Consider the following 10,538-nt stretch of genomic DNA (forward strand, 5'->3'; position numbering starts at 1 on the left):
CGTTTTTAGACAATAACTCATGTTTAAGTAACATGACAATAATTCATTTAATCCCTTATCTAACATTTATTAATATATTATTTAACATGAGTTAATAATTGATATAATTGCTTATATAACATTTCTTAATATATTAATTAACATGAGTTAATGCATTAGTTAATGCATTAGGTAATGCATTAGTTAATGCATAACCAGACAGTAACTAATAGTTTGGTAAAATTAAAAATATATATAGGCCCATGTAGGGTTAGGGTTTAGGGTTGGGGTTTGTTAACTTAAGTATTTATCATTTCTTAATTATGGAAAACGTGCTACACTTTACAGTAAGGGTCCAAAAAGCATTTGGTAATGGTTAATAAAGGTTAAGGGAGGGTAACTTAAGCATTTATAATTTCTTAGTTAAGGGACTCGTGTGATACACTTTATAATAAGAGTCCAAAAAACATTCAGTAATGGTTAATTAAGGTTAAGTAATACTTACGAGGTACGTTCACGTGAAATAATACCATACTTAAGGTTAGGTTATAATCTATAATATATATAATACATTACTTAACATTAATTCACATAAACAGTGGGGCGAACAAGTATTTGATACACTGCCAATGATTCTCCCCAATGTACATTAGTGCATTAATAAATACTTATTAATATATACTGGTACTAGTAAGTCATTGTTATTTTAAAATGAGAAACATTGCTCTGTGAGTCCTTGGGTGCTGCTAACCTAACCTTAAGTATGGTATTATTTCACGTGAACGTACCACATAAGTATTCGCTTTTCCACCTTTCAAGGCGCTCAAAGCACTTTACACTACATAGCCATCTACCTACTGGTGACGCAGCACCAGGAGCAATATGGGGTTCAGTATCTTGCTAAAAGATACTTAGGCATCATCAGGGCAGAGAATCAAACCCACAACCTCTCAATTGGGGAACAACTACTCTACCACTGAGCCAAGCCATCCCACAAATACAGCACTGAATGCTTTTGGGACCCTTATTGTAAAGTGTAGCACATGTGTCCCTTAACTAAGAAATTATAAATGCTAAGTTAACAAACCCTAACCCTATTTAGGCCTATATATATTTTTTTAATGTTACTAAACCATTAGTTACTGTCTGGTTATGCATTAACTAATGCATTACCTAATGCATTAACTAATGCATTAACTCATGTTAATTAATATATTAAGAAATTGTATGTAAGCAATTATATCAACTATTGTAATGTTACTTAAACATTAGTTTTTGTCTAAAAATGCATTAACCAACGTTAATTAAGGGACCCTTATTGTAAAGTGTTACCCAAAGTTTACATGGATTGATAGCATTCACACACTGTGTGTGCATGACGCACACACATACACACAGTTTGCCTTGACTCTCGGCCGTGTGAGCGATCTCGAAATATGAAAATCGAGCATTCCCAGGATTATCCTCCGAACATTATTTATTATATTATTATAATAAAGTATTTATTTATTTATTATTATATTTAACATTTATTTTTTTATTTATGACTGTTGTCAAGCCCACCTCTTTCCTAAAAAGTGTGTTCAAGCTAGGCATTAAAGCTAATGCACAGCTTCATCGCTACCATGGCCGTGTGAGCGATCTCGAAATATGAAAATCGAGCATTCCCAGGATTATCCTCCGAACATTATTTATTATATTATTATAATAAAGTATTTATTTATTTATTATTATATTTAACATTTATTTTTTTATTTATGACTGTTGTCAAGCCCACTTCTTCCCTAAAAAGTGTGTTCAAGCTAGGCGCTAAAGCTAATGCACAGCTTCATCGCTACCATAGCACCATAGGGCTCTTTGCTGACATAATTGCTGCATGAAATCTGATTTGGGAGACTTGACAGTTCAGACCACAGCCACATTCTGGAAAAATGTGGCCCAGATCGTATTTAAACCATATACGAAAGTGACCTAAATCGGATTTGAAATGGTCCACTTTAATGCGACTTTTCCCGTTCAGACTGTCAGGTTAATGCCTCTCATAAGTTGGAAAAACAGGAAAAAAATCGGATTCGTGCATTAAGACCTGCGGTATGAACTTAGCCTAAGACAGCTGTGTCTTTGTCGTATAATGAGATAACCTCCAGAAAGTAGCTGGCTATTAAAAAAAAAGGATAACAACCATGAATCTCCCAAAACACAGATTAAACATTACTTTATAGAGGAAGTTAGTTAGCCCCCACTTATAATATTTTAGGGTTTTAATTTGTGTGATTGTTTGGCTCAAAAAAATTGTGTGCAAATTGCAGGAACCAGTTTCCATAGAATGTGTAGGGGAAACACTCTACTGTATGTCATGTTTGAACCACAATCAAATGATTCAGCTGCACAAGGTCAGGCTCAACGGGCTAATAGACATGTTTCATGTTTTCAAAAATAGCTCATTGACAAGCGGCACAATCCGGCGATGCTCATAACAGTTCTCTCAATCGATAGCAATTTTTGAAATACTTCAGTGCGGATATTTTCATTTATTTCGAGGTACTTATTCAGTCTTTTTTCCACACTCATCAGTTTGGCAATTGCTATCCTGCAGTGATGTCTACATTCAATCAAAAGATACAACAAAACACGGAGGTGCAGTTAACCTGGAACAACATGACATTAATTGTGACATTTTTATGATATTGTTACTAAATGTTAAGACAGCAGTAGCCTATTTGGAAAAGCTTTCAAAAGCTTCTGGTTCAATGAATGGGTACCCCGGAGTCTAAGAGAGCTGTAATATGCCTTTATATTAGCGTCTTTGCGTAAGAACACATGCTAATGGTTCCAACCTTTTCTTTATTTTCTTTAATGACGGGTTTGGATGTTAAAATGCTATCTATGTATAAACATGAAAATTAGCACTAGAACTTTTATGTTAGTGGTCACCAGAGTTGACATCTATTCAAAAGTTATTATTAGTTTAACTTATTCACTGCCAGCTCAGGTCACAAAGTGTGTGTTGTGGTAGTTAAACAGTGAAAATGATATTGAAAACACTTATTGACAACAGTAGACGTCCAATAACTGGAAAGAGCTGGAAGCAATCATTCGCTTGCTTCCCGCCCATCCCAGTTAATGTCTTTAATTTTCTTTTCTTCTTCTTTTTTTTTTAAACATTTCAGTATTTTTGAAGTTATTTTATTTTATTTTGAATCATTTCCATTTACTCAATTACTCACTTTAATTGCTTTTGTGTGTTTTTGTTTTAAATTATTCATAGATTTTTTTAAATTGCCCTTTGCAGAATAAATGCGGACAACACTAATACTACAATTGGATGACAGACGGAGGCCACAAAATATCGGACCACAATTGACCCCTGGGCTGCACGTTTGACACCACACTTTATTAATGTAATCAAACTTTTTTTCCCCTTTTAATAAACAATTTGTGCATGGAAGGGTTAAACTGACATGTACGTTTCTAGGGTTGGGCATCGTTTGAAATTGAATGATTCCGGTTCCGATTCCGGTTCCATGTTTCGATTCCAGTCCCGAACGATTCCCGATTCCGATTCTTTTAAGAAACAGGGTCAAAAAAAAAAAAAAAAAAAAAAAAATACAGGGTCCAAAAAATTGCATAGTATATTAAAGTTTTAACTTCTTGACACCTTTTGAAATTAAATGAACTTCTCACAGAGCTAATTATAATTTGTATATACAGTGGAGCAAATGAGGATTTAGTCAACCACTAATTTTGCAAGTTCTCCCACTTGAAAATATTAGAGAGGCCTGTAATTGTCAACATGGGTAAACCTCAACCATGAGAGACCACAACCACACGGGGGGACCTAGTGAATGACCTACAGAGAGCTGGGACCACAGTAACAAAGGCTACTATCAGTAACACAATGCGCTGCCAGGGACTCAAATCCTGCACTGCCAGACGTGTCCCCCTGCTGAAGAAAGTACTCGTCCAGGCCCGTCTGCGGTTCGCTAGAGAGCATTTGGATGATCCAGAAGAGGACTGGGAGAATGTGTTATGGTCAGATGAAACCAAAATAGAACTTTTTGGTAGAGAGAACACAGGTTCTCTTGTTTGGAGGAGAAAGAAAACTGAATTGCACCATACCCACTGTGAAGCATGGGGGTGGAAACATCATGCTTTGGGGCTGTATTTCTCCAAAGGGACCAGGACGACTGATCTGTGTAAAGGAAAGAATGAATGGGCCATGTATCGAGAGATTTTGAGTGAAAATCTCCTTCCATTAGCAAGGGCATTGAAGATGAGACGTGGCTGGGTCTTTCAGCATGACAATGATCCCAAACATACAGCCAGGGCAACAAAGGAGTGGCTTCGTAAGAAGCATTTTAAGGTCCTGGAGTGGCCTAGCCAGTCTCCAGGTCTCAACCCCATAGAAAATCTGCGGAGGGAGTTGAAAGTCCGTGTTGCCCAACGACAGCCCCAAAACATCACTGCTCTAGAGGAGATCTGCATGGAGGAATGGGCCAAAATACCAGCAACAGTGTGTGAAAAGCTTGTGAAGACTTACAGAAAACGTTTGGCCTCCGTTATTGCCAACAAATGGTACATAACAAAGTACTTTAGGTATTGACCAAATACTTATTTTCCACCATTATTTGCAAATAAATTACCTAAAAATCAAACAATGTCATTTTCTGTTTTTTTTTTTTTTTCCCACATTCTGTCTTTCATGGTTGAGGTTTAACCATGTTGACAATTACAGGCCTCTAACATTTTCAAGTGGGAGAACTTGCACAATTAGTGGTTGACTAAATACTTATTTGCCCCACTGTAAATATCAGTCTTTAAACTCGAGAATTTTTTTCCCGCTCGGCGGTCAGGGCATCGAAACAAGGAATCGAAATGTAAAAATTCGAACGATTCCGGGAGCATTGGAGTGTTAGAACCGGTTCCCATCGATGCTCGATGCCCAAGCCTACATGTAATACTCACAAACTAGGACGATTGTTAGCAATATTCGACACATTTTCACTGAAAAAAATCAAGCAGCTTATCAATGTGACAGTGGTCTAATGTCTTTAAGTGAGGTTTTAATTAATTTTGCTTCATTCTGTCCACTGCCAACATTTTTAGACACAGTAAACATTAGGGATGGGAATCGAAATCCGATTCCAATTCGGTACCGGTTCCGAGTGTTTCGAGGCCTCGACATCACAATGAAAAAGCCTTAACGATCCCATTAACGATCCCTAAAGACGCATATTGCGTCGTGACATGTCTTGTTGTCCAGACGCATCAAACTAGCATGGCGCCAAGAACCACTCGCTCCAAAGTTTGGCTACACTTCACCAGGAAAAAGGGTGAAAATGAAAGGTTACGATAGTTTAGCACGAGCATTGCCGCCGTAAACATAACAATGACAGCACGTAGGTTCAGTCCTGGCTATACAGCTAGCTAAACTCCCAAATGACGATGCAGAAGACGTTGGTAAAGTTTGCTGACTTTATTCAACCATCACTTGAAACTAAAAATAGAAATGAAACTAAAAATAGAAATGAAACAAATCAATTTTGTCCTCAATAACAAACAGGTTTGCATCAACGTAAATCAGCGATGATTAGCTGCTAACACAGTAATAACAAACAGTTAGCATGCGTTCGCTAGCATTAGCACATCGTTTAAACCACTACACAACTGGATTTAAGTGTCCGATCGCGAGTGGAAACACACAGCAACAACACAGAAGATGATACATACAGGCGTTGGCTCTGTAGATATTTTACAAACATTAACAAAGAATGTAGGCTCGTGGCAGTGTTTCCCTTTCTCATTAACTCGCTCACTCACTTGGATACGGCATTTCTTCTTCTTCGGTGTAAGCGTGCTCTCCTTCGCGTGAGGAAGCGCAACGGCGCCACCACTTGAGCGTGAAAGCACCATAAAAACTAAAAGGCATGCATTTCAATATACTGGTAAATAAAAACAGGGGTCCCCAAACTACGGCCCGTGGCTCCATATTTGGTCCGGCCCCCTGAACAATTCCAGAGAGCATTTTGAATTTTTTTTGTTTTTTTTTCCTCCCTAAGTAGTGTTATTTATTTCCTGGCCTTTTTCAGTGAATAACTCAGAGAGGGTTATTTTATTATCTATTTAATTAATAGTGCTATTATGATTTATTATTATGATATTATTATTTTTATTTTATTTACTTTTGTTCCGTGAAGAATCCACAGAGGGTTATTTGATTGTGGCTTTCTGAAAAATAATAATTTTTTTTACATTTACGCACTCCTGCAATCGTCACACTTTTTCTGTTACAAACTGACCCCGGCCTCTCATCAGAGAAGGGAAAAGTTATTTGGCCCTCACAGGAAAAGGTTTGGGGACATTGCCAAAGGCAGAACAACGACCTATATGCCAAAATATACCAATATTTTTTATTTCTATTAGAAAAATGTTTCAGTAAAATGTTATGCCACTTATTGCCACAGTTAACATTGAGGCTTTGGGCCTCTTTTGACCTCGTTGTGAGTTTGTAAGGTCGTGACTTCTGATTAAACAAACTTGATGCCAATCAAAATGTTTGTTCTTCTTTTTTCCGAAATTAGAATCGATAAAGAATCGAATCGTTAAGCAATATCGATAATGGAATCGGAATGGTAAAAATCGTAGCAATTCCCATCCCTAGTAAACATATTGGTCTTTCCTATTATCCCACTGTATTAAAAGTGAAGCCAAACGCCACATTGGCTTCGTCATATTTCCTCGTCTAAGCTCTTCATATCTCCGGTGCTCTTTCCTGTGTGCTCTTGTTTGGTTCAAAAATACTACGTACACTCTGAAAATGAGAGTGCCACTGCCATCCACTGAGTGGATGTGCAATTTCACATTTTTTTAGTACGGCAAAAAAGTATGTTCCCCAAAGTCACATGTGCCCCCCTTGGCATCGCTCTGCCGCCCCCCTGTCGGACCCCGTCCCACTATTTGAGAAGGACTGGCATCGTGCTAAAGTTATAAAGCACTTGAAGCTCAGGATTGGGGATCTGTTATAATTTCCTGCCTTTATAAATTTGCCCGTGCTACTATACGCACACTCACACAACCACACACTTCTTTGCAGGCGTAGTGGTACTTTAGTGCCATTTTATTGCCTCTTGCGTTGTTTGATGAAATGATTCACGCCTGTTGGATGTGCTGCCAATTATCGGTGAGGCCCTCAAACATGTCGGACGCGTCTCAGCTTGTGGAGCTTGAACTCAGATGTGACACCTAGTCATTATTGGAACTCTTATTCTGCGGACCCCGTAACACACAAGAGAATCTGTGGTGGCACAGTGCGAGCAGCTTTATCATTTAAAACATGAAATGGAATCGCGTTTTAGAAAATAGAATTATTAATTATTTTATTAGTTCACCACTTATTTAGTTATCCAGCTATTTAGTTGGGTTAGTACCTACCAGCTGTCTCCACTGCGGGCCAAAAGTATTGGCACCCCTGCAATTCTGTCAGATAATGGTCAACTTCTTCCAGAAAATGATTGCAATTACAAATGCTTTGATAGTAATATCTCCATTTATTTTGCTTGCAATGAAAAAACACGAAAGAGAATGAAAAAAAAACAAAACATTATCATTTTACACAAAACTCCAAAAATGGGCCAGACAAAAGTATTGGCACCCTCCGCCTAATACTCAGCAGCACAACCTTTAGACAAAATAACTGTGAACAACCGCTTTCATCAATGAGTTTCTTACAATGCTCTGCTGGAATTTAAGACCAATCTTCTTCGGCCAACTGGTTCGGGTCTCTGAGATTTGAAGCCGTGCCTTCTCCAAACTGCCATTTTCGGATCTCTCCGCAGGTGTTCTATGGGATTCAGGTCTGGAATCATTGCTGGCCACTTTAGAAGTCTCCAGTGCTTTTTCTCAAGCGATTTTTCTAGTGCATTTTAAGGTGTGTTTTGGGTCATTGTCCTGCTGGAAGACCCATGACCTCTGAAGGAGACCTAGCTTTCTAACAGTGGGCCCTACATTATGCAGCAATTTGTTGGTAGTCTTCAGACTTCATAATGCCATGCACACGGTCAAGCAGTCCAGTGCCAGAGGTGGCAAAGCAACCCCAAAACATCAGGGAACCTCCGCCATGTTTGACTGTGGGGACTGTGTTCTTTTCTTTGAAGGCCTCGTTTTTTTCCCCTCTAAACTCAATGTTGATCCCTTTTCCCAAAAAAGCTCTACTTTTGTCTCATCTGACCAGTGAGCATTTTTCGAAAACAGTTTTGGCTTTCCCAGGTAAGTTTGGCAAACTCCAGCCTAGCTTTTTTATGACTCTGGGTCAGAAGTGGGGTCTTCTTGGGTATCCTACGATAGAGTCGCTTTTCTTTCAGACGCCGACGGATAGTACAGGTTGACAATGTTGTACCCTCGGACTGCAGGACAGCTTGAACCTGTTTGGATGTTAGTCGAGGTTCTTTATTCACCATCCACACAATCTTTCGTTGAAATTTCTTGTCAATTTTTCTTTTACGTCCACATCTAGGGAGGTTAGTCACGGTGCTATGGGCTTTACACCTATTGATGACACTGTGCACGGTAGACACAGGAACATTCAGGTCTTTGGAGATGGACTTTTAGCCTTGAGATTGCCCATGCTTTTTCATAATTTTGCTTCTCTAGTATTCAGACAGTTCTTTGGTCTTCTTTCTTTTCTTCATGCTCAATGTAGTACACACAAGGCCACAGGACAGAGGTTGAGTCATCTTTAATCCATTTTAACTGGCAGCTAGTGTGATTTTGTTATTGCCACCACCTGTTATGTGCCTTAGGTAAGTAACAGGTGCTGTTAATTACACACATTAGAGAAGCATCACATGACTTTTCAAAGGGTCCCAATACTTTTGTCCGGCCCATTTTTTGGAGTTTTGTGTAAAATGATAAAGATTTTTTTCCCCAATCTCTTTCGGGTTTTTTCATTGCAAGCAAAATAAATGAAAATTTTACTACCAAAGCATTTGTAATTGCAATCATTTTCTGGGAGAAATTGAGCATTATCTGGCAGGGGTGCCAATACTTTTGGCCAGCAGTTTATTTACAGTAGGTCTAGACATAGCTGGATTTGGCGAAAAATTAATTACAGCAACTAAACTAAAAATGTCTCAATTTACACAATTGAAAAATCACAGTAGGCTAATGAAGCAATTAAGCTACAGTGGGGCAAATAAGTATTTAGTCAACCACTAATTGTGCAAGTTCTCCCACTTGAAAATATTAGAGAGGCCTGTAAGCGTCAACATGGGTAAACCTCAACCATGAGAGACAGAATGTGGGAAAAAAAACAGATAATAACATTTTTTGAATTTTAAAGAATTTATTTTCAAATCATGGTGGAAAATAAGTATTTGGTCAATACCAAAAGTTAATCTCAATACTTTGTTATGCACCCTTTGTTGGAAATAACGGAGTCCAAACATTTTCTGTAACTCTTCACAAGCTTTTCACACACTGTTGCTGGTATTTTGGCCCATTCCTCCATGCAGATCCCCTCTAGAGCAGTGATGTTTTGGAGCTGTTGTTGGGCAACACGGACTTTCAACTCCCTCCACAGATTTTCTATGGGACTGTGATCAGGAGACTGGCTAGGCCACTCCAGGACCTTAAAATGCTTCTTACGAAGTCACTCCTTTGTTGCCCTGGCTGTGTGTTTGGGATCATTGTCATGCTGAAAGACTCAGCTACATCTCATCTTCAATGCCCTTGCTGATGGAAGGAGATTTTCACTCAAAATCTCTCGATACATGGCCCCATTCATTCTTTCCTTTACACAGATCAGTCGTCCTGGTCCCTTTGCAGAAAAACAGCCCCAAAGCATGATGTTTCCACCCCCATGCTTCACAGTGGGTATGGTGCAATTCAGTATTCTTTTTCCTCCAAACACGAGAACCTGTTTTTCTACCAAAAAGTTCTATTTTGGTTTCATCTGACCATAACACATTCTTCCAGTCCTCTTTTGGATCATCCAAATGCTCTCTAGCGAACCGCAGACGGGCCTGGACGTGTATTTTCTTCAGCAGGGGGACACGTCTGGCAGTGCAGGATTTGAGTCTCTGGCGGCGCATTGTGTTACTGATAGTAGCCTTTGTTACTGTGGTCCCAGCTCTCTGTAGGTCATTCACTAGGTCCCCCCTGTGTGGTTCTGGGATTTTTGCTCACCGTTCTTGTTATCATTTTGACGCCACGAGGTCAGGAGGGAGTTGAAAATCCGTGTTGTCCGACGACAGCCCCAAAACATCACTGCTCTAGAGGAGATCTGCATAGAGGAATTGGCCAAAATACCAGCAACAGTGTGTGAAAAGCTTGTGAAGAGTTACAGAAAACGTTTGGCCTCCATTATTGCCAACAAAGGGTACATAACAAAGTACTGAGATGAACTTTGGTATTGACCAAATACTTATTTTCCACCATGATTTGCAAATAAATTCTATAAAAATTAAACAATGTTATTTTCTGTTTTTTTTTTCACATTCTGTCTCTCATGGTTGAAGTTTACACATGTTGACAATTACAGGCCTCTCTAATATTTTCAAGTG

Source organism: Corythoichthys intestinalis, chromosome 5 (genome assembly GCF_030265065.1).
Source record: "Corythoichthys intestinalis isolate RoL2023-P3 chromosome 5, ASM3026506v1, whole genome shotgun sequence".
In the NCBI taxonomy this organism is placed as follows: Eukaryota; Metazoa; Chordata; class Actinopteri; order Syngnathiformes; family Syngnathidae; genus Corythoichthys; species Corythoichthys intestinalis.